Below are 26,764 nucleotides of genomic sequence, written 5' to 3' on the forward strand. Positions count from 1 at the left end.
CATGAGTTACTGAATAAAGCTGGGTATTTGGGGTAATTAGGGATACATAATTAAGGACATATAAGCCAAAGCTTGATCTAAGAGTGGGAGAGTCACACTGTCCTCCTACGTGAATAAATGTAAAAACATGCAACAGGAGGGATTAATGAAACATGAGAGAGAACATAGCTGCAGATAACTAGGATGAACCGCAGACGAGTATCTTTTCCAGATTACATCATTTTGGCATTTTCCAGAGAAAGAAAAAATAAATCGCATTGTCAAGAGGTAAGACGATGTTAGGATACTTACTGATTTAACTGATGTGTCCAGCAGCCCCCATCAGCAACTCTCCTTAAGCACATGCAGCCTAGAGACAGATGTCCATCAGGATGAACGGAAGAATGTTTGGCTATACTTTTCAGATGTTAAAATTGAAGAATCAAATGTATTTGCATGAAGTTAAAAACAAACAACTGATACTCTACTTTTGTTCAGACATGATGAGATACAAGCAGCTCATCATGTTATATGCCATTTCAGTTCATCTGCAATACCAGCACATTCAGAAAAACACCTTATTATATAAATACTAAAAAAAAAGCCATTCAGATGCAAGAAGAGCACTACTCATAGTACATTTGCTTTATTTACTGTAACATTCACTCGTAAATTAAGTCACGTCCTAAGGGAATACCATTATTCTGGGTTAACACAGAGAGGTGAACATACGCTTTTATTTTTCACAGACTTTTGATTGGCTGCCTTCAGAATAAGTGACTTACTAGCACAGAACATACTAATTTTCTTGCTTTTTTTTTTTTCTTTAATGGGAAGGAGGAGATGGAAAGAATAAAAAAGTGAAATAAGTTTTTTACTTAAAAATCAAGCAAGTTGTTAGATACTGAATACCGAAATTTAAGATATACATACTTCTGTACATGTTGCTTTTAGAACGTATTTGCTAATTTACTTAAATCTCTATATACTTTCCTTTCAGGTTTCTAATTTTTCATGTCTCTCAGGGAAGACTTTAAATGGGCCTCAGAACAATTGAACACTGGAAATCTAAATCCAAGGCACTGTGCTCATTGCACTCAGAGAGCTCTTACTTAATGAAGGGAAATATCTAAAAATAAAATGTCCTGAAAAATGAATGAAGACAAATCAGTCTAATTTGAGACCCTTTAACTCTGCATAGTATACCTTTTGCCTGAAATTCAAACAGGCTTCAGACAACAACAATCTGGAGATTATTTTATGCAGTGTTGTCCTCTACTCCAAGGCAATGCAAACATGGAACGCTCTACCACTGAAAACTCTCATCTCTGCAGATATCTCATAATTAGGCAAACCCACCCCGTCACATTAATCTTAAAGCATGAGCTATTTACCTGTTTCTTTCAAAGCAATACAAAATTACTTTTTCTTCTTCCATAAAGAAATTAAAACAATACCTGCAAGTGCATTAACAACCACTGCTTTTATGAGGGTGGGCAAAAGCAGTGTGCCAGTTTGTCGTGGTTTAATCTCAGTCGGCAACTAAGCACCACGCAGCCGCTCGCTCACTCCCCCCCACCCGGTGGGATGGGGGAGAGAATTGGAAGAGCACAAGTGAGAAAAACTCGTGGGTTGAGATAAAAACAGTTTAATAATTGAAATAAAATTATAATAATAATAATATAATAATAATAATAATATAATAATAATAATAATAATACACAAAGCAAGTGATGCACAGTACAATTGCTCACCACCCGCCGACCGATGCCCAGCCAGTCCCCGAGCAGCGGCCCCCCCGGCCAGCTTTCCCCAGTTTATGTACTGCGCATGACGTCACATGGTATGGAATGTCCCTTGGGCCAGTTTGGCTGTGCCCCCTCCCAGCTTCTTGTGCACCTTCAGCCTTCTCAGTCAGTAGAGCATGGGAAACTAAAAAGTCCTTGGCTAATGTAAGCATTACCTAGCAACAACTTAAACATCGGTGCGTTATCAACTATGTTCTCATCCTAAATCCAAAACACAGCACTGTACCAGCTACTAGGAAGGAAATTAACTCTATCCCTGCCGAAACCAGGACACAGTTCCCTCGCAGATTTGATTCCAAGAAACAATCAACTGGCACTACTCCCTTAGTAATAATAGTATTTTTGATGGAGCTTATGCATGTAAAGCAACACGGAAGAGGCCTTAAAAATTTTAGCTTTGCTTGAAACAAATGTCAGGGTGTAACAGTTGAAATGAGGAAAAAAAAATTACTTAGAAATATTGAAAGGCAATATTGTACTAGGGATGATTTTAAAAAGAAAACACAGGAAGGCATCATATACAAATTCACTTTTTTGAATGTTCACCCTTTGTGATTATGTATTTCCTATATCTAAAAATATACACTGAAATACAGTATGTATAACCCTGGGTAAATATCTTGGGATTTTAATTCACATGCAAAAGCCATACACATTGAGCTCCAGAAGTGTTACTGAAAATATGTTCTTGCATATATATTGCATAAGATATTTGTGGAAATCTATGTGGTTTCCCATTTAACCAATAGTAACTACAAATCAGAGCCAGTTTCAGCTGTGCAAGGGAAGGCTGACAAGTCAGCAGCATCTTCTGCCATCTCAAACTTATGAATCACACTGGATTTACTGGATTTAACACCACACCTGCCACACTGGAACTCACAGAACAGTTTTAGAGAAGAGTAAACTTTTATCATAACTCTTTCCTTGTTAGATTTTGTGATAGAAAGTATGTCAGTGCTCTAACTCCCTATTTCCCAACAAATCTAAATGAAAAAGTAAAAATAGCAAAGCTGAATAGTAATGATGAGGTGCCTACGGAAGATGAAGGGAGCATCCACCCCAGTTACTCCTCTATATTTTTCATTGTGGGCATTTTTAAATCCTGGGGGTCTACAGGTTGAGGATACAAGGACTAAGGAACAATTTACAGAGATCATAATGTGGGCTGCGATCATGTGGTGAGACTTTTGAAACACTATTAGAAAACTGCTATTTTATGAAACTTGATGGAACACAAGTTGATGACAAGAAGAGATGAAGACACTGTAAGCATCAAGAACATTTAATTTTCTCTCCCAGGTGTCTTCTACACTTTTGCTGAAATGGCAGTAATTTCCTAGACTTCATCTTACAGCTGGTGAGTTTCAAGTTACTCTTTCCACAGAACAGCAGTTCTATAAACACAATTTCTGTACTTCTTCCACTTCCCCTTTATGCAGCAGAGGGGAAGAAAAGTGTTCCTCCTGAAACTTTATCTATATACCTTTGGCAAGAGGAAAAAAAGAAAATTAGTGATCTCGATTGCTATTTCCTTTTACCCTGAATTCACACCTGCCAAGCCTAAAGATTCTTTTTACAATTGTGTATTATGTCTTTTCTTGCCTAACTTGTTCTGAATCAGTAAACACTTTGCAAACTAGCTTTTAAGAAAAAAAAAATTCATCTCCATCTTAAATGCCATAATTGAGTAATACTATCTTCTGGGAAACTTCTCCATGAAAGGAAGAACAGGGTGCCTTGGCCCCAGTGTACAGGAATTATCCCTAAAGATGATTCAGATTACAAGGCAATCAAATGGAAAACATTCAGATTGTAACTATGAAGTCCCTCTGCCTCTCATATGGAAGAAGAAACTTTAAAATACTGCATTTTGATGTTTCTTTAACATGTACTTTCCTTCACATTTGGGAAACATACAATGAGTATCACTGATACCCAAACTATGCCTGAAAGCAAATACCGCAATAGCTTGATGAAAAGAAACACAGCATTTATACACTTGGAGGCTGATATTTTGACCATTGTGGTCTGTAGTAGGAAAAACGTGACGTACAATAATATGAAAAGCACTGAAGTATTCAAACAAATAGAACAGATAACTTCAAACAGTACAATCTTTGGTTAGATGGATTGACTGAATTTATGGAGCATCTTACTCCTTATTCACATCATGTTGATTGTAAGATAACAAATGTGATGTCTGAATTGCTGAAACCTCCCAAGAAAGAGCTGGTCTTTCCTTATTGTCCTAGTTTGCCCAAAGCATTGCTTTCCTTATATGTTCTGTAAGAAGGCAAAATTTTATTTTTTTTTAAATCTTTTGAAAAGAATGTACTTGAACTCAGGTTTCCAAAATAATACTGATTGGAAAGTAGGCTAAAGAGCTTCTCAGGAGTGTAGCTTCTTCTCAGAAGCTGGCTGTGCATTCAGAAATGTGGATATCCATGTAAAGGACTATCAGACTACACAGGAGCGCAAAAATGGTTAGTTGGAATTTCAAGTATATTAAATAGTACAACTGAACTACAAAAGCCAAGAATTCTTAGCTTACATTAGAATCAACAGTCTTTATATGCCATTGTAAAATTACCCAATTAATTTCTCATGCATAGAAATAAAATGCCCCATGAATCCCTTTACTGAAAAGGCATTTCTAATTTAAAAATTTCTAGTGATGTTAGCGAGCACATACATTTATAAACGGGAGCTGATAGCAATTATCATCCTTGATATGATTTATTATTTGGCATTATGTATTATTTGACCTCTACAGAGAGCTCAGCTATTCCAGTTTCTGGAATTAAAGGCGTGAACTTCTCATCAAATAACATTAAAGAACTTTAATTTCTCCTCATAGCTGCAGGCTACCCTAACAAATGGATTTAGAAGAGTAGAACCTAATTTCAGCCAGATGCCACAGGAAAACAGGCTGTAATATAAATTCAGATTATTTACTATTTTCTGATGTTTAATTTGACATGAATGGGTAAGCTTATTTTCAAGTGATAGCAGATCTCCCCTCAGCTCATAGCCACTGGGCTTCTGCACTGTGGTGGAGTAACTGACATTTCCTCTCATCCAGCAAGCCATTACTTAGTTACCCTTCTGAGAAAGGAGTCTTTAAATTCAAAAACCTCCTTGGCCTGCGCAGTAGCCAACATTGTGACCAACAGTGCTTCTAGTTGCACAGAAAATGAGTAAAATTTAGCAGCTTTTTGTGAAATCTGTGAAATTTCAGTCAAAGACAGAAAACCAAGAACCAATGCACCTAACCAAGTTCACAGACTGACAAATGGAGAAAGTCCCGAAATAACAAAGAAGTCAAATTTTGCAAAGATGCATTCACAATTATTGCTCATGACAAAACACAAGGTTAAACATGCAGCCAAAAAACAAGTGTAAGAGGATGGGAGAACACTTGAAATTTCAGATGCAGGGTCTTAAACACATCCTTCACCTTTCTTCAAACTAGTATGAAATACCAGTATCGGTCCCAGCCTCCTAGAAGGTGAAGACAACAGGGAAGTTTTATCTTCAGAGCGCCTGCAGAAGCTGTGCACTGGTGGACCATCTGTGCCACAGAGGAAGTCAGCAGCCTGGACAGCATCAGAGAGGACAAGAAAGAGATGGAACATATCTCCTCCAAGTCCCTGTGGCTTCGCAGGCCTGAACCTCCGGAGGTACCAAAGGAGGAGCAGGCAAAGTCTGAGATTATCCAGGTGGGAGTCCTATGAGGAAGGGGGCTGGAAGCTCATGACTTTTGGCACCAGGTGGCTAAGCGGCTGGAAAGCAGCTTTGCAGAAAAGGACCTGGGAGTCTTGGTGGACACCAAGCTGACCATGACCATGACCAAGCAGTATGCCCTTACAGCAAAGAAAGCCAGCAGCTTCTTGGGAGGTGATCTTTCCTCTCTACTCAGCACTGGTGAGATACATCGAGTTTAGGGCCCAGCGCTGGGATCCCAGTACAAGACAGTGGGTCTTGCTGTGGATTTTTGTTTTGTTTTGCTTAACTTATTGCAAAGGATTCACATCAACATGGCAGGAGATGCTGCCTTGTTGAACAGTAACTTGGCAAATGATGACATTCTAAGTGTTTCAGCTGTAAGAACGGAAGTTTGTTAAAACAATTCTGTTAAATGCTTTATTCTTCTAAATCAAGTTTTAATATTATTATTAACAGTGAATGTTCGAGAAGCAATGCTGGTAATTCGATTGATGGTACTGTGCTGCGATACTGCTATAAGCAATGTGTCCCATGGCTTTATATGTACATCCTTCCTTTACATACATTGCAGTAGGGTGGAAGTGACCTAGATCCAGTGTGCCATTTCACACATGATCCTAACCAGTGCTGATACTCACAAGAGAAGAGCTCAGTAAAGATAGCAGGGGACAAGCCTAGGTTTCATTTATACTATAGTGAGAAGAGACGGAGATACCAGCAGAAAGGCTGGTGAGGTTAAGGCATGGCTGGCTGAGTCCCGCTACAGAAACAAATCAGACAAGTATATTATGGCAGTGGCTCCCTCTCTGAACAATTGAGAGGAAAACACTGACAGCATTTTGTACAGATAGACAATACCTGAGAGATCTTTAATCTCATAACAAAAATGGACAACTCCCACCTAATTTTATTCAAATGTCTGTTGGCTGCCATTGCAGGCAGGTTCTTGGGCTGCATATAGCCTTACCCAGCACAGTTGTTATATATCCATTTAGAATGCATCAAATTTGGATAAAATTTGGGTTACAATTTTGGGTAAAAATGCACTCATTGCCAGATCACTGTAACAAGAACCCACCTCCTTCCACTACATATCACACCCTCTAGATTGCAAAGGTGTTTCAAGTTAATCTGAAAGGCATCTTTGGAGCGCTGAAGTACTCAGCATCTAAAGTTAATCATAAACCTAACCATTCTTTAACCAACCGAAACTGACAAAACTCATTCTGATGGACTGGAAGGACCTTCTTTTTTTTTTTTTTGGCAGGCTTTCATTGCCTAGAAAGTTTTCAATATTGGACTATACATTTCTTGAACCTAACCCAATTTCTGATTTTGTTTCCCTATTTTTTAAATGATTGCTAGATTCATCTTCATTACCAAAAAAACCTAGTTTCATTTAAGACCGCTATGCAGAATCCAAGAGACAATCAACCCATAGTGGGGTCCAGAAATGCCAGAAGGGGTCTAAATTCTGCCGTGGACACAAATCTGACTCCAACATTCCTTCCCACCTGATGAATGAAGTAAAAAACCAAAAAAAATTCCAAATTTTCTTTAACATCAATGTTATTTCATTTAGCTTAATGACAAGACACTGTACACAGCAACTGGAAATGAGACTTGATGTCTCTTTTTTTAATTTTACTTATTTGTCTTCTGTGGTCTGGCACAGAAACATAATGTAGCCTCTAAGTATAATTAAGCATTAATACGAAGGCCATAAATTATCTCTCAGCCCTGTGGATTGAAAGTCCATGTATGTGTTCAGAATTAAAGAGAAAAAATCTCTGGGAGTCTGGGAGTCTAACTGTAGACTCACATTTTAAGATGATTAAAGCATCTTCTTCAGCTGTGTGCTTGTACTGCTCTTCCTCAAAATGATCACATTCTCTCAATATTGAAATTTAATTCTTTACCATTTTATTTCAACAGCATAGGAACTCCCGCATGCCTGGAATATATCCACAAGTTTTTAACACATGACCAATATCCTTATTAGCAGATAATATTAAAACATCTTTCAGACATACTCTCTTCCTTTGAATACGGTCTAATTTTGGCCTTATCAGAAAGCATTCAGCTGGATTCCTGTGATGCAGTTTTTTTGAAAGACTATCTTAATAACCCTAACTGAAAATCAATAGCCATAGAAAAAAAATCCATTCTGTTTCAGAGTTACTACTCCAGTTTAACAAAAAAATAGTTAACTTTTTTTTTAAAGAGAGAGGAGAAGGAACATGGATTATACATGCTGAATTGAAAAGCCTCACCAAGGCTATTTCCTCATGAAAAAATGAAAAGGGCCTATCAATCACAGAACCTATAAGCAGTTTTAGTCCCTAAGTATACTAATACAGGTACTGCAGTATTTTATTAGAAGTTGTCCAACTACCTTTGTTAAAGAACCTCATCAACGATCAATTAAAAATAAATTCTAAATAAACTATTTTTTAATTTAGAGTTACTACTTGTTTGAGGTTGATTACAACATTCCTTAAATGGTTTTCATTCTAATAAATGAGTTTTTAAAAATCTGTAAGTATCCACTGCTTTCTGGGCCCCTGCTCCAGTGTCTCACCATCTTTGCTGTAAAATTTCTTTTCCTAACACTTCATCAGAATTTCTCTTCTTGCAATTTGCCTGTTATCCTGATCCTTTTGTTATGCATGTCTGAGAAGGGTCTGGTTCACTTTCTTCAAAACCTCCCATTAGGTAGCAGAAGATATCCCCTGCCCGCCCTTAGCCTTCTCCTCTGCAGGACAAAGAAGCACGGTGCCCCCAGTCCTTCCTTGCACCCCATGCAATCACCCGGAAAGCCTTCTGGGCTCTGTCCAGCTTGTCAATGTCTTTCTCATATTGGGGCACCCAAAACTGGACACAGGAAGCCCAGTTGTGCTCTGACACACGCTGCAGCACTACTAACCACTTCTAGCTTCAACAGTACTGTTTGATAGCATTGAAAAATCAGCTTCCCTTCAGATAGCCGGCTATGATTGGAACCCAGCATTAGGTTTAAAAAAACAGTTACAACTGATGTATATTACCAGCAGTAATTTGATAGAGTGAGAGAGGAGACTGGGAATGACGTCAGCGGTTGACTTTGAGAAAAATAAATCATGTATATAAAGGAGCGATAAATACAAAGACTCTTCGTCAAGCACGCCTGCCAAACTGAATTTATCAAAGTAGCATTTGTCAAGGAAAAAAAGAAGAACAACAGTAAACACCAAGTGCAGGAGAACCAATGTGATTTACAGAGGCAGTGAGCTTTAGCCTCCCGCAGGTACAAGCGATGTGATTGAGGGAGCAGAATTCCTACGGCTTCAAATTGCTTTAGGGAGCAGAGACCTCAGAGAGCGCTGCTGACCGAAGAGAAGACCTTTAGATGTATTATGAAGCCAAAAAGCGTTTCAAATGCTCAGCAGCTTTCATGGTTTTACTAGATATTGTTTGTAATGTGTTTTGCCAGCATTTGGGATATATGATTCAAATGCTGCATAACTAAGCAACAATCCTTTAATTGTCACGTGCTCAGTACCTTTGAGCACATCACAATACTGTAACAACAGGTGGAGTTTAAGTGATGTTTTAAGAAATACTGCAGCTTGCAAAGACATACAGTGAGGTTCACCTATACAACAAATAATCTCAAGAGCAAAGAAGGAACTATCTCTGCATAGATACAACAACCCAAAGCAGTAATCTAAGGGCAGCAGAGCCACAAAAGGATTTCACAAAGAGTAATTCCTGGATAGCAACAACACATCTGTACACTAGTATTCTGTTCACGATTTTTAGTAATATTATTTGATTATGTTTCATTTTTCAAAAGTGCTTCTTGGTTTTTGTTTGTTTTTACAATAGTACAATTTTCTGGGTTCAGTACATTCTGGAGATTTTCAGAAACTAAACTATTAACAATTCACAGCAATAATGTATTGAGTATTTAAAAAAATATCTTCCTGATACGCTGGTTTATGTTCTATAATCTACAGTAAAATTTCTTTGTCTGAGAAGTTGATACTTATTATTGAAATTTCAAAGTACAGTTTTGTACTGTCATAAACAAAGCACTTCTAACAGCATGGCAATACCCATCTGTTCTTTTTGCACTTAAAAAAAGTTCTTGAGGACAGAAATAAATCCTTTATTTCAAGAAACCAAAGCTTGCTAGGTGCAGCAAGTGTTGAAAATTTTTAAACATCTAGTGTTGTTAAACTATTAGTACTGTTGACATACCCCCCCCCCCAAAAAAAAAAAAAGTCAGTGGAAAAGTATTTTTCTTACATTTCAAATACAAATGCATGCAAGTCACTGACAGCTCCTCCATTTTGTGAGCTTTGTGATTTTTTCAAAAAAAATAAAAGGGATACTTCTGCTTCTCATTTCACTGCCTGCATGTCTTTCATTTTAATACATTTAATATTTACGGGAAAAAAAAAGTATTAGTGTTCATGGTTCAAATAATACATAGTTTTGAATAGATCAGCTTCAATATGCCCCATGTGAGTTAGTCTGAATTTCTTTCTCCTGATTGTCAGACACATTTTATAAGGTCTCTAGCCATTTATATACCCAGAAAAAAAGACAGTTTGAAATACAGCATATGGTTTTCAGGCAGATTCTATTCATACAGCTTCACAGGATGCTGGTATGCAGCACAAAGTTGGGTAATTTCAGTAAGAAGCAGAATGTAGCAGGTCATTCTGTGTTCAAAATAAGAATTTTTATATATAAAACTCAAGCAAATATTGCAATATAAAATTACTCTGAATGGGGCAGGATACAAAATTCTGAGTTTTCAACTGAGATATACTTCTTCCCTTATGCTTTCCACTAGAAATACGCTCTATCCTTTCTTTAATCAGAGCCTCTCATAAAAGGTCAGGTTCTCCAATGCCAATGTGATTCTCTGATTCAGTATCTTCTGTCCTTAAAAAGCACATGCTTCATTTTCAGCTGATATAAGCCAAAAGGTGAAATGCAGAGTTTTCAAGGTAATTAGCCTTCCAAAACTCTTTGGCTTTTCATGGCAACTAGAATATTACCCCATTTTAGCCTTTGATAGCCTCCCTTGGTAGATGCTGATTTTGGGACAGAAAGTTTATGACTGCCTTGGCATCTTCATGGTTTGGCACCTCTGATTTATTGTTTTCTATCATTCCCAATTCACTGATATTGAGACACTCAAGAAAAAAGACTTATGTCATGAACATACAAAACCTACAGGATAGAGTCTTAAAATTTATTTCAGTGATATTGAGGGATCTGGTGTTTCCACTGAATTCTCTTAAATCTCTAACCCAGCAATCCCTAATTTGGAGAACTCTCAGAGTTAACCCTACCACTCAGAACAGTATGTACACAATGGTACTTAAGTTTAAATTACGTTTAAAGATCTTTAGGAAAACTGTTACACATATTCTCAGATCTCACAGCATTAAATAGCTAATTTTTAATTAAATATCTGGTTTCCAAAGCTTCATAACCAAGTTCTGTCACATTTATTTAAACTTTGGATAATTAACAATGACAGAAAAATGATAAGAGAATACACAGGAATTCCTGAGGAAAGCTAAGAGCTACCAGTCTTTAACTTCAGAGGCAGTATTTGGTCTTATAGCAAGACTAGCAAGGCTTTTTATTACTTGTACTTAGACAAGGAATCATTAAATGCTATTACTGCCTGCTTTCCTTGAAATAAATCACATATTTATAGCCAGCATCTCAGAAACCTAAAAATTATTTATCTAATCATGCATAAAATGTTAGCTTCGGTATTATTCTGCCTTTTTATAAATGTTCTCCAACATTGTCCCCATGTTAGTATTTCAAGAAAGTGTTTATAAATAAAATAAACCCTTTTAAAATAAGTATGTTGTGTTCTGATTCTGTTTCCTGTTTTTATTGAAGAAAACCATGAGTCAAAACAGCAAAACCCTTAACACTGGTGTCTCAAAAGCACTGAGAAGTCAGAACAAAGGAGTTCAGTATGTAGAAACTCATGATGAATCACCTGCAAGACTTTAACAATTCATCCCATTGGTACAGCAAGGAGTCAAGAGACTTTGGACTTCCCTCCACCAGCAGAACACCTATGGAGAACAGTATTACTGCATTTCGCTAATGTAATTTGTTTTCTATATTAGATCCTTAAAACCCATACTCAGGGTCCTGTAGCCCCATAAAAGAATCCGTATATTTGGACAAAAGAAGACAATTTCATAATTGTCTTGTTATACAATTGTCTAACTTGTCTGGGGAGACAAACTAAGAGTCAATTCACAGGACATCAGCTAACCTAAAGAATACAGACACATCAAAACTCAGGGTTCTGGGTTAGACTTTTTCAGATATGAGAGGTGTGAGTTTTATTTTTAAGTGGTACCAACTGTCTTTTATAAGTACATCTGCCCCATTTACACTTGGGCTAAAATGTGACTACTGTAGAGCAGTCTGGTTAGCTGATTCTCATCTGTAGGTAAAGAAGACACACATGGCTCACTCTCCCTTCATCCCCTAGCCCATGCTGATAAGCTCTTTCCCATAGTATCTGTTAGTTGATCCACTGTTACACTGTAAATACAGGTTTAATGTACTATTGAATGCAAAGTTATCCTATAATAACAGAGCTCCTCCCAGTCCAGACACGCCCTATTTTACTGAAAGCATGGTTTCACTGGAGGGCTTTCAGAGAATGATAATTTTAACAATATGACTTATCTACTCTAGGACACTCTCTTTAAATGGCTGTATTCATTTGAGAAAGAAAATTCTGGTCTTCTCAATGAAAAAAAGGAGGGAACCAAACATAGGGCTAGCAATACAGTAGGAGGAAAATGATTCAGAACTTCTGTATGTTGTGGATGGTGAAATATTAAAGTTTCATCACATGTGTAGAAACCCTGGTTATGAAGGATAAGTAGAAAAAAAAACCCAACAACATCCTGAGAGTTTGTAATCAGCATCAAGAAAACAAATGAAATCTATTGCTTGAGAAAGTTACAATTTCAAGAGTACACATGCATATAAAAAATGGGAAACAGTATTCTATGAAGCACTGCTTTTGTTCTCATGATACCATTATCTACTCTGAAGTTCAGGGATCTTTACAACATAGGTGTTTTTGCTATTTCATACCAAATTAACTTAGCATAAGAAGCATAGAAGATTTCCCAGCTACTCAACAGGAATTTCCTGCTCATTCCTATGCCACCTTTAATCTCTTCTTTCCAAGGCCTCTGGTTCTCCTTCCCCACATAGTCATAACAGCATCTATATATTTCAGTACATAAAGAGAAATTAAGCCTACAATTACACAAGACACTTAAGATTACTTCCACTAGAGACCTAGTAATTTAATTTTGGTTTAACATACTTGTGAAAAGACTGCAGCTGAAAATAAGTTACAAAAAAAACCATAAGGAAGATTAACATGCTGAAAGTCACCATGAATGGAGACATACACATAAACCCATCATCAATACTTTTAATCCCTCTAGGGTATTAAAAAGATTGAGCTACTTAGGATTAGAAAATGTAGGGCTAGTATGAGTATGACACTTGAGGGTTTGCTTACGACTGCAAGACTTTCTCTGTGCCATCTGCACACAGCACAAAAGACTCTTATTGCAGGACATAACGCTTCTCAAAATCCTAGAAACACTGATCACATATTAAACTTTTCAACACGGCAGGAAACACTTCTGCTCTGGATCAATTTTCTCTAAAGAAGAGCACCCATAATGATCCCACTCGGACTCATTTGCAGTTTCAGACAAACTAAAGAATAAAAACAAAGAAATTCCACAAAATTCTAAGATTAAGGCTTCAATTATAAGAAAAGAAACAGCATGACAAAATAATATGCAAATGCAATCTTCACCTACGTTTTTGTAGCATTAAGATTCCCAACTTTCTGATATCTAAGGTCCAGCAGACATGGACTGATCACCAGATCTACGATTTTGTCTGCATAACTACCAGCTTTTTCTGAATCGTGTCCTAAAGCTAGCCTGAAAGCTAGTGACCTACTCCCCATGCTCTGCTGTCCTGCCTTCAAGCATTTCTAGTCTGTGTTCAGTTTTCTATTCTTTACTCTGCTTTTGTCTTGGTGCCCTGCTTTTGAGCCAATATTAATAAGGTTTTTTAGATCGACTTTTTTTTATATCAAATGGGTGGTTGCTTCCTGTTTAATAAATAACTTTGATAATGCATACCTCCTCTGTCTATTGCCTTTGAAGTTGAGTTGCAAGCTAGAAAATGGCAGAGAGAGTTTTTGAGCCCTTCTCTTACTGCCCTACCTCCATCATGTTTTTCAATTGCTTCACAGTTGGCTTTCATACTAATTTAAAAGATCTCCTGACTGCTAAGAATTCTTTAAGACTGTTATACAACAAATTACTCATTGTATGAAATATATTGCATATGCTTTGTATTGTCACTCTGTAGTCTTGTGACTACAGTATCACCATTGATAGTAATAGATTTCATACTGACTCTGAAAGGCCTCAGGAATTGTCAGGCTTTGTCTGAGTATGTCTTGGCTTGCATAGAGATTTGTTTTGGCTGGTTCAGCTGTAAAAGCCGAGATGCCTACTCTCTATTTTGTTTTACTTTTAATTACCTTTGCATAATCACATGGTATAACCATATTTTTTATATAGCTAGTAGTAACAAGCAGTTAGACTGCACAGAATCAAATACTTATGACTCCGCCATAATGATAGCATGTGCAAAAAAAAAAAGCATGGTGTGACAACAGCAGCCTCAAAAGCAGGGACACAGGATGAAGATGAAGTGCAGAGTAGTATGGGCACTATATGGTAAGAGGGGGTAGAGGATGACAATGGAGATCCTATGACTATAAGCAACTCCCTAGCCATCAGTTAAAGGCATTGACAACCTGGGAACTGGGAAAAGCATTTTTGTTAGGGACAGCAAAAGGAACAAAGAACAACTACCCAACATACAGAAAACCCACCACATACATCAAATTCCGATGTAAAGTGAAGTTACAGACTAATGAAAATGAGCCTGGTGTAAAGTGTGGTGGAAGCCCCTCTCAGACTCCAGAGGGAAGAAGAAGATACCAACAACATCATACTTCCCTCAGCGAAGAGGAGGAAGAAACCTGCACGGAAGAAACCGTATCCCTCCTGGCACATGACAAGCATGCTGACAGCTTGCTTATACCATCACCACCCACTCAAAACTGAAGCCAACCACCTTGGGGACCATCCACCCTGCGGTGATAGAAGTTGAGCATAACACCAAGGAAAGGGGCAGAGAGGAGGAAGGGTGTCTATAAGAATTTTAACAGTATTGTTAAGAAGAATATATGTTGATTGTGCTGGCCTGCTACAGACCTCAAAATTTATTTCTCCTACTGCACTGCAGACTCAGTTTTGTTGATTTTGTATGGGCTAACTGCAAAGACAACTGTTTTTGAAGAGTTTGTGTAAAGTCATTCTCTTGATATCTGGGTCCAAAATCTTTAAACTGGGGAAGAACTTCATACTGTTTCTGAAAGATGTAAATCTGTTAGGCTTTAAATAAAACTGGCAGCTGGACTGGTAAGTTACCACATAAAATTTAACCACAATTCAGGTTCTCAGTTGCAAAGGCTAGAGCAGACACACTATTGCTCTTAGCCAATCTTGCTAAAACTCCCCCCAGATTGTTCCTTTGTGTGTGGAACAATAGAGGGCCTGGCTGAAAATTAATTTTGAGGCTGTCAATCACAATGCTAAATGCTATCTTGTCAATGCCAAGTTTAAGGCTATATTTTGTAAAAGGTTTTCACTAATCATCTGACAGCTGCACAACTAAGGAAGAGGCCCTTTGCCAGCTAAGAACTACCCTGCAGTTACAATCTAAACGTAAGTGTGATTCTTCAGAAAGGAAAAGATTATGCAAAAAAGCATGCTCTGGGACACCGGGACTGGGATATTTTGCTATTCAAAATACATCTAAAAGATGGCAGAGCAAATCCTTGCCAGAAAAAGTAGCCAGACATACCTTTTTATTACTATATAAGACATTGTAAGAATCACTAACAAACAAGGGACTCACCCAGAATGACTACTACCCAGCCAAAGTCTATACAGCCATACAAAATGAGTACTCCCATGAACAACCAGCAATTCAGTCCCATCAATAGACTAGATAATGGAAATAATAATACCAAAGGACTATCTGAGGACACATACCCCACCAACTGATGGGTCCAAAGCTGTTTGGAAACACAGAAAAACAGTAAAGTGGAAGTAGGGTCTCCCTCCCTCACCATACAAATCTAGAAGCGATTGCACCTTTTGAACACTGGTTTGCATCTGTGCATTTCAAATGTCTCTAAAAGGTGGTTAAGAGTTTGCAGATAATACCTACCTATGTACAAAGTAAGCAAACTTACCTTGAGTATACTACTACAGGTAGTCTAAGCCAACTTTCTCTTTAAGAAGCAAAGAAAAGTCCTAGTGAAAAGGCTGGGAGTATCCTCTAGAGAGTCAAAATAGGTCACTTTCTTCCCTATGTACATTTTAGGCTATAATTCAGAGAGGTTCTTGGGCAAGCTCCTGCAGCTAGGAATAATGTCTGTGAACATGAGCCAGTATGACCACTGCCAGTCTTGAAATCAGGCATATGAAACTGGGCAGGGGCTAAAATATGGTGCAATAAGCATTATTCTTCATCAGTGCTGCAGGAGACCAAATATGCGCAGGAAATCACATTACAATAGAGAGACGCAGAGGTGAGGTGGCAGCAGCAGCTTGTCACCGAGAGCAGAACAACCTGTTCATGCAAAATTCCAGAATTTATGGGGACACAAACACTGTTACAAAATATGCTCCCCCCCAGCATCAGGGAGAGCTGAAGCTAAACATTTTTATCACTCTTCATTATGGAGCTGGACAAAACTGCACTTAAGATTAAGGAAAATGAAAAATCCCATCATCTCTCCTTCAGGGTATTCTTCCCTGCAGTTACTGCTGCAACTGCAGCTCACATGGATGTACCCAATCCAGCTTAAAGTAAAGTTGCTAATAAGGTCTCCATGGTAACACGTAGCTCAGCCTTTGCGAACCATCTCCATGGTTAATAAATAGGTTACATAAAACTTGGGTGCGTTTTGCACCTGCACTGCTCTCTGCGCTGGTATGGTGACGCTGCTTGCAGTGCCCAAACTAAACCTAGTGCAAGCCAAGAAGCTTTATGGACACTTGCTAGAATAAAACCAGGAGAATTTAGATGATGCCGCATTTTAAATCATAAGGAAACTACTTGTCAACATATTTTTGCATTACTTTTTTTTTTTTCTTTTGGTGATGCCATGCAGCTCTGCTGTCCTGCGAAACTGGTAAGGCTGCAGATACAAGCTGTGGGAGAGAATGAAATCCTGCTCCACTGTGTGTTTTCCAGCTGCTTGCAGATTCTATCAGAAATCAGTTCAAGATTGGTGTATGCCTTCAAGTTATTCAAACTGCCATTTCCAGCTAAAACTTCTTTCCTCTGTATCATAAATGCAGTAACCAGATGCTGCAGATGTGGTAGACTCACACGCTACCAGACCATCCAGTTCCCTGCTGCACCTCCCCCATCTTGGGCATTTGCAAGCTCTCCTAACTTTCCTCTTATGCTCTGAGGCCTCACGCAACAGAAACCATTGCCTGGCCCCAGCAGTGAGCTTCAGCTTCATCTGGAGAATAAGGTCACAGAAAAAGCAAGAAACTATAATGCTTCACTGTTCTGGAAGCTTTGTCGCACTCAGAGGACAAAAGATGTATTTTTCCAGATACAGACACGCTGTAACTGCGGTTCCTCTCTCACTGTGTCATTTGCTTAACACACATGCTTCTCACATGAGACAACACATCAGTCTCCTGTATCGGCTGGAAAAAGGGCAAGTGCTGTACCTTGGATAAGCATCCAAATGTATTACTAATAAACAATAATGTTTTATGGTATTTTATACAGACACAGACCCTCTTGTAAAAAAGAGCTATTTAATTTGTATGCAACAAGCAGCTTAATCATAATATCCAAAATCACTTGAGAACATAGCATTTTCCAAATAAGAATTGTAACAGTTATACTGGAAATATCACTTGAAAAAGACTGGTCTGGCTCTCCTCAGAAGAATGTGTGTGCTGCAGATGTACAGAAACATCCCCCTCACATCCCCCACCTTAAAGATGGTACATACCTGTATGACTAGAGGGTCACAGAAAGCATATGTAGCTTTCTAAGGAGAAGCTACCTGGGGGATTTTTTTTTTTTTTTTTTTTTTACACGGAAGAGCTACTTCTCTTGCCTTCTTGACTAGCAAAAGCAGTACAATTTGCTTCAAATGCTCATGAGATTAATTCAGTCTTCCACAATGTCTTAAGGAAATTTACATTAAGCATTATCACCCCTCATGCCTTCTTTCAATTACGGCTACTTTTTTTTAAGGTAATACGACAGAACCTACAGTGAAAGAACTGAGATTTGAAAGCAATCAGTACAGCCACCGCTTGTCAGTTAGCTGGTCCTTAGAAAATCATTAATCTGAAATTATTTTAACTTTCACATTCCACCTTTAATGGAAAACTATGATTTTGGAGGAAAAAAACCAAAATATTAGTTATTTAATACATGACAAGTTGGCTGCACTGTAGGTAAGTACAACTTAAGAATCAGATTAATGTCTTTAAAGGAAATTTGGAGAATATAAAAAAGAGGATGAAAACACTGTTCAAAATTGAACTGTCTGCCTAGCTAAATCTACTCATCTTTTTATTGTAGGAAGGCAGGCATGCTTTTTGTTTTATACAATAAACAGTACTCATTAATTAATCTGCAAGATTTGTTGTCAATAATAGTGTTTGGTTTCAGAGCTGAATGAAATTTAGAATTTTCCCTTTTTCTGAAATTAGAATTGTGAAAAAGTTTTCAGCCTTTCTCAGGAAAACTACAGTTTCTTCTAGTTTCTTGGAAACTAACTTATGTATTTTTGTAAGACTATCAAGCCATTTTAGTTCAACAGTTCAAACACGAGACAGAGTAAAGGCATGAAACTGAAAAACTGGAGCCAGACCTCTTAACTATCTGGCTGAGAGCCTAGAAACTCTTCAGCTTAATTGTAGGCTTTTTGGTCTGATCCTAACAGTCCACAGGCTAAGAATGCAAACTGCTACAGCAGAGGTTATCAGACAGCTCTTACTCAGGTACCACCATCAACATCAAGTTGCTAAACGTGCTGGTGACAGCTTCCACTTTGTGTTAAAATAACTTCTGAAGCATTACGTATCAATTTGGATACAAGGATACCGGTTGTACAGAAAACTATTTTCCATCTGGAAAACCTACGGTCTAATTCTATGGTTATATTTTTCAACTCGAGGGTGAAACAGTTGCATATAAACTAAGTATTTTAACAATCAACTGGATCCTTACTTTAAAAGATCAATTAGCCATGAAACATCAGACTTGTGCATCTGAATATACATGTAATAATGCAGTTGCATTCATGACCTCTATGGGCATAAGGACTCCAAGGTGTTTGATGCCTGGCCTGTAATTTCTTATTCTGGTTTGGTTTTGGGTTTTTTTTTCATCCTTGACACAAAACATCAGCAATTTCACCTTCAAAAAATTCTCAGCATGAACTGAAGTGACAAAATAAAGAATATAACAGCTGGCTTGGTAAGTAGTAGTTACTGCCAAAAATGGTGAGCAACCATATATAATGCACAATTTATTTCTGCTGAGAAAAGTCTGACCCCGGTGTCTTGCCTCTCATGAATTATAACTTAATCTTTCTTGACTAGAAATAAATAATATAGCAACATACAGCTGTCTACTGCACTTTTGCTGTATTTGCTTTTGTTCCCCTTCTGTAAGGCTGCCACTGCAAACACGCTATTAGTAGCAAACAAGTGGCAGTAAATAGGAAGCCAAGGAACATGGAAGAATGAAGAACTGTATTTCCTAGCAGGAGTATGTGAATACCAGATCACTGTAGGTGAGTATGTTTGATCTGCTGAGTTGGTTAAAACTTACAGTATGGTCAGGGCAGTGTTTTATAGCACGCTAGAAACTTGCTACCTGGGTAATTTAGGTAGCGTGACAGTAACAGACGAGATTATTAGCACATCTGGAAATTGATGCAGAAGGATAGAGCATGTTCAAGAAGGAAAAGCAGGAAACAAGAAGGAAAAGCAACACGGCATCATTTTACACTACCCAAATCTCTGGAGAGGAGAGGAGAGGAGAGGAGAGGAGAGGAGAGGAGAGGAGAGGAGAGGAGAGGAGAGGAGAGGAGAGGAGAGGAGAGGAGAGGAGAGGAGAGGAGAGGAGAGGAGAGGAGAGAGAAGGGAGGGAAGGGAAGGGAAGGGAAGGGAAGGGAAGGGAAGGGAAGGGAAGGGAAGGGAAGGGAAGGGAAGGGAAGGGAAGGGAAGGGAAGGGAAGGGAAGGGAAGGGAAGGGAAGGGAAGGGAAGGGAAGGGAAGGGAAGGGAAGGGAAGGGAAGGGAAGGGAAGGGAAGGGAAGGGAAGGGAAGGGAAGGGAAGGGAAGGGAAGGGAAGGGAAGGGAAGGGAAGGGAAGGGAAGGGAAGGGAAGGGAAGGGAAGGGAAGGGAAGGGAAGGGAAGGGAAGGGAAGGGAAGGGGGCAGCTGTAGGCAGCTGTCACAGAAAAGGCTTTTCCTGAGCCACAGATAGAACTGTCTGGACTGTGGGACTTGGTTTTAATCATTTAATGACATCTTTTCAAAAAGAATATGGCAGTGCATCCAGCATCTTCCTGGAAATTTTTGATACAAAAGACTGAAAATAAAAGCTAGAATTGCTTTGCTAGATTTAACTCTGAATAAAAGGGAGGAGCTGGTCAAAACATAAATGGCAGCTCACACAACAGGGAACATGTTATTCTTAGAAAAAGAAATAACCTCATCTGAGAAACCTGACTGAACTTTGAAACTAGATCTGTTTAGAGCAGGAGGTTAGATTGAATGGCCTCCACAGGCCTTTCAGACCTTTTGTTTGTTTGTTTGTTTGTTTGTTTCAGGGGTTTTTTTGTTTGTTTGGGGGGTTGGGAGTTAAGCATAAAGACAATCATCTTAGCAAACAAACTTCTATAAACTCAAAGAATTGACAAGCAAGATCCCATGGGAAGAACAGATTAAGGAAAAAAAAATTCTTAATTTCTTAAACAATATAAATGGTACAAGCACAATTTATCCCAATGCAAAGAAATAAATTATAAAGGGAAATCAAATGGACTAGAAAATGATTCCTTCATTCAGCTGAAACTCAAAAAAACCCTGTTAAAATGTGAACAATAGATCACATGATTATGGGTCAGTATGAAAGCTATAGCCATAGATGTGTATGGATAAAATCACACAGGCCAAAGATTTAAAAAAAAATAAAAATTAAAAAGTCTGCAACTGCCATGTAGGACACAGTAAATAGAATGAAAAAAATAATCCCTGGAGAACACTAACATATAGAAGACCAAGGAAATAGTTCATCTATTAGTCAATAGCAAAAAAAAATTAGAAACATGTGACCCTGAGAAGGCTAACATACTTCATTCTTAATAAATGTAATTAAAAAAAACAAAAAGAAACCTAAGGAGTAAGAATCCAATTTAGACTAACTAGACAGTCTGGAGTCTACTTAGCTAAACTACAGGTTTTCGAGTTACCTGGGCCTGATGAAAAATCACTCTAGAAAATTTAAGGAATTGCCTGCACTAATGATATAGCCCTTTAATAACTGTTTTGAAAACTTGTGGACCAAGATGACTAGAAGAGGACAAAAAGAATACCTACCTTTAAAAATGTACAGAACAGCCAGCCAAGGAATTACTGAAAACCCTTCAATTCCTAAAAATCTACTGGAAGAAACAGTCAAACCAACCACTCGTAAACACAGACAAAACAACAGGGAGATGAGTAACAGCCAATGCTGGCTTGTCAAGAACAAATCATGTCAAAACAAATCTAATTTGCTTCTGTGACAGCATACCAGGTATAACAGATAGGAAAGACACAAGGATGCAATAACTCTTGGCTTTTTCCTCATGTGTCATCCTCCTAAGCTAGTTAGGAAAACACAGTTTGCAACAGGTACAGCTTCGTTTTATTACTTTTTTCCCCCCCATGTGCCTATTTGGGACTAGACTAATAAAGGAACTCAAAAATAAACTTTTTATTAACCAAGGAAGAGGGATACTAGGATATGTCAGAAAAAGAAAAGTCCAAATAATGTCTATTGCATGACACTGCCACGTGTTGCAAATACTCCCAGTGGTACAGAGTTTGTGCATGATCTTTTCCTGCACAACGCATCAAGGTCATGAATACCCACTTGATACTGATCCTGTAAGCCCCTGAGTTATGCCTATGCTCTTCTCCCCATTTTTCTAGGAGGTCTTCAATGCAGGCCTCCCATTTCAGAGGCTGGAGCCCAAAGTAAGAGGTATAAGACATGAAGGCTTCTCCATGTCAGAAATACAGCCACAATCCTAGTGCCTTACAAAATCCTTCCCACTCACCCCTGCTGCCCCACAAGCTGAAGTGTAGGATAAGCCTGAATACCAGACAGACCTGCGAAAATGATCCTTGCACCCTGCCACCACTCCCAAAGCATTCTGCCAAAGAGAAGCTTGCCTGCAGGTATTTGCAGACTCGAAACCATCTCGTACAGGGATCCCACTACACCACCAGCAAAACTCACCAGAACACAGTACATAAGGGGTGATTGTCAAACTGGAAAAATTGACCAAATGAGACTGTTCAGGTATGTGGCTTAGGTCTGCTGCCATTCAGCATTTTTACTAACAACTTGGAGAAAGAGAGAGTATCCTTTTTAAATCTGCAGACACTGGCAACTTGGTTATTTTGTAGAAGACAATTAGAATTCAAATCACAAGCTTGAGACGTGATCTGAAATAGACAGGATGCAAGCCAACTATGTGCTGCCTCTAGATAAGAATATAATCAGCTGGACAAATACAAGATGGGGAAGAACCAGCTAAATCTGAAGAAATCTTGGACCCACAGTAAATCATATATTAGTCATCAAAGCAGTTTCTTACAAAAACAAACAAAAAACCCATAACCAAAAAAAACCCAAACCTCTTCAAAATCCCCAACATATGAGAAAGAGGTTACAACAAAAAGTGTCTCCACTAACAATGCAAAAGAATTCATCAAAGCTACAGCAACTCAATGGATTCAACTTTTTAAAAATTCTTTTCCAGTTTCTAATGCTAGCCAGGTTACAAAGGCCTATAAAAAGCTACTTGTCACCAGTTCCTGAAGTAATGAAGCTCCACCTTCATAGGACACCCGCCACAAGCACCCACCCCCCCAAAAAAAAAATTGCCTTCAGCAATTATAATACATTGAAGTGGACAGGAGATTTAGCAAAAGTAAATATTTGTATTTCATGGAAGGTGTCATTGGACCAAAGCCAGGACTGAACGTAGTGCAGAGCTACCAGAAAATTTATGCAGGAATACGGTGCCTCTTTATCTGTGAAATGTAGAAATTTTTTTTTAATTTCTATTTCCACAACAAGATACAGAAGTTGCATCTGGCAATCTCCAGATATTTACAGAAACAGTAACCTCAGTTACCTCACAGTCTAACCAACTTTTAGGTGCAACAAGCTTTCATCAGTGCTTGAAGATATTACAGCATTAAATAATACAAGAAATATTGACATATAGCCATGCTGTATCAGAGAAAGATTTTTCTCAGCTGTATATTCAGTATTTCTGAAACATACTAAGTCATACTAACTAAAATAGTTCCCTAGGATACTGTGATACTCTGTCTTTTGCTGAGATTACCCTACCCCGGCAGACAGATTAAAGAGTTAAGACAATTTCTGTATTAATCCTCAGAAATTCTTGTTTCCTGAAATCACCTCACAGACACTTGAATCCTGTTGCAAATTTCAAGCCAAGAGAAATATTAATATAGTCTGACCTGGTTAAGTGCAGATTTACATTGTCTATATGCAGGGGGCTTTAGAAGATTCGCTGAAAAAAAAAAAATTTTGAAACAATCCAGGAGACTCTTGGCTAAATTCAGAGACCGTAAGAAATGGAGCACCAGATGTGAAGCAGGGCAGATGGGTAGAAAGAGCTTGCTTAGAGGGTCACAGGATGTACAGTTTCACAGCAGGACAGCTGAAAGAGTTGCACTGAAAAGACGGAAGTGTGCTGCACAGACTAAACAGTAAAATAAAACCTATTTTTCATTTGGCTGACTTTGTTTTAATTTGACACAGAAGCGGACAGGAGCCTCCCTCCACGCATGGCAGTGTCATGAGCATGTGTGTAGCTGGCATACTCCCACAGTGTCAAAAAGCACTGCCTGAGTCATATTATGCTCAGTACAGACAACGGTTTAGCAGACATAGAGAAGAATTTTTGCCACCGAATAGCCTCACGCAGAGCGCAATCACCGTGCTTTGTCCAACGCTCCTGTGCACACACAGAAGCAAGGGGTCTGATGTCAGAACTGATTAATATGTACCAGCAGCAGGTCTGTGCTGTGGGTTCATCTTCCAGAAATCAAAGTGAGCTTCAGAGGCCACACCTGAAACTCAACTTTCTGTTCTTGATGCTGATATTGTGCTTACTAATTCTGCAGGAAGCAGGGCATAATGCTTTAGGTGCTGCTACTTCTCTCCATCACTGTCCCAAATCCAGGACAGGAAAAGAGATAACCCAAGATTTTGTAGATAAGAAACTAATTTTACTTAAGCATTTGCATCAGCTATAATTTTGTTTGAATAAAAGAAGTGAATGGATGGAAAAGCACGTTCTCATGTCAGCATCTCACAAACATAACACTGTTTCCTTGCATGTCTGTATACACAACCTCCACAATGACATTAGCAGAATATTACATTTTCAAAGCCAGGAAAGACTGACATCCTTAAAAAAACAAATCCATATAACTTCTGAGATTGTTAGAGAGAACAAGAATCATGCCGAGAACAGAGGCACAGCTATCAAACTTTAAAACTAAAATCATGCTTACTTAAACAATATTAAAAATTTCTATATGATTATTTTTTTTAACTCCCATGCAATCAATAACTACATGCTGTCTCAAATAATGTGGAGCACTCTTCTTCATTTGTGTCTTTTCTTGATTTGTGGCTTTTTTTAATTAACAAGATGGGAAAAACACATGGAAACAACTATAAAAAGAGACTTGATCCTTTCATAGACTGCAGTCAGCTCACGTCATTTTGCTATATAAATCTGCTAAATAAAATGGTTTTTTTTAAACCAGTGAAAAATAAAACAAGCACAGGTTGGGAAGGGTCAAAATGAAGCGTCTGCTGGAGATACATCCTTCTGGTGTGGCTGTCTGTGTACTACATACTATGTTAAAAGATTTAAGAACATCTACAGCTAACAGTAGTCTAACATAGCAACAAGGAAGGAAAAAATTGCTATTCCATCTTAGAAAAGAAATATGGCACTTCTGCCACAGCAGTAAACTTTCAAAAGTGGGATGAGTATCAAAATAGGACCCAATTCAGAAGAAAGTTTCTTGCATTTCATTACCTTGGAAAGGTGCATGACTGAGAGATCCAGAAACAGTATTGTATTTCTGCCCAATACAAGTTTGATACAGACAGAAGATGTGCCCTAGAAATTTCACTGCCAGTGTACTTCAATCCTTACCTATGGAAAGGCCAATTCAGTCTTTAATCTGCAATTCTTTCTTATCATCATTAAAATCGCCAAAAGGGGAACAAATTTGTACCAAAAAAGGACCAAATTCTCAGATATGGCCACCTGTCCATAATAAATTGAACAAAAAACATTAGGCTGTTTCACTAAAGCACTAGATAACAATTTTCAATCTGTATTAATCTAGATGTCATCCAAACTACCAATCCTTTATGCTGAATGATCAGTCCCTAAACCCAGTAAAATTGTAATCTCTATCTCACCATCTTCTTTATGCTTTTCTGCTGCATACTTTTCTTTTTTTCTTTTCTGCAACTCTCTTTCCTACCAGTCTTGCATACTCCCAGTGTAGTACACTGAAAAACAGAAAAAGGGATCAGAACATTCGAGAACAGTTTTCCAAAGTTGCTGCAAGATGTCCCTGCAAAGAAAATTGGAGTGAACAAGTGCTCTATACATCAAAGAAGTAGAGAAAAAGTAATCAGCATAAAATGCAGCAAAGAGGACTCCATTAAGAAAACCTTTGTAACAGTAAGGACAATGGAACACTGGACCAGATCAACTTGGAATTTTGTGTAATCTACATCATTTGAGATATTCACAGAAGACATGATTTTGATCCAGCCTTAGAGCATAAAAAAGGGGAAAGGATCATCTCTTAATTTCCCTTTTGATTTCAGGATTGTAAAGCTAAATTATTTAATTACTTGGGCAGAATGCATCTGAGAAAATCAGTTCAGAGTAGCAAAAAGTTCTTTAAAAAAAAAAATGAAAAAGCCTATAATTTTGCATCTTACTACTTGTGCTATGCATTTTAACATTTTGTGGGTATGTATGTGTACTGCAAATGTTGTAACAAGTGTATCTCACAAACTGGAGCACAACTAGTTTTGGTAAACCAGCTTGATATTGATAAATATGCAGACTTGCAACATCTTAAAGGTACTAGAATGAGGACTAAGAATAAGTAGCACATGAACAGATGCATATCTTTAACAATACAAAAATAAATGCTTTGCTGTTTCAATGATCCTTAAACATCAACAGACATGCAACTCACTGGAGTCTTGTATGTTACTATCACATATCACCACCTGAGCCAAAATTTTCAAGCTTTCTCCAATTTTATTCTTTCAGGCAGTAACACATAAAAGACGCAACAGATAGCTGTAATCTTGTCTATTCCTAGCACTGGAGTAGTGCAGATTAGTCTCAACTATTTGTCCTGTAATCCTGCAGACTAAAACGGGACATGTATCTCCTGATCTACCAGTTTTCCACCTAATTTCCCCCCCAACATTTCCAATAAATATACCCTGATTCCCCAGTACCATTTGGGGTTTTTGCACTGAATGCTGCTCAGCACCCAACAGCAAGCTGCTTCCCCACCAACCAGCACTACCTGGCCTTTAGCTCAATGGCCAAGGGAGAGTGGTGTTTTAAACAAAGAATGGCACAAACATCTCATCAGAGACTGGTCAGCTATCTGTGCTAAGAAATTTTACATCAAGTATGAACGTAAGCAGTCAGCACTGAAA

General features: G+C 38.2%; 1 protein-coding gene across 1 annotated transcript in view; it reads right to left on the bottom strand.

The window, feature by feature from the left end:
- PRR16 (proline rich 16) overlaps positions 1-26,764 on the bottom strand; it is a 166,825-nt gene that overhangs the window by 81,561 nt on the left and 58,500 nt on the right.

The sequence above is a fragment of the Aptenodytes patagonicus genome, chromosome Z (assembly GCF_965638725.1).
Source record: "Aptenodytes patagonicus chromosome Z, bAptPat1.pri.cur, whole genome shotgun sequence".
Lineage (NCBI taxonomy): Eukaryota > Metazoa > Chordata > Aves > Sphenisciformes > Spheniscidae > Aptenodytes > Aptenodytes patagonicus.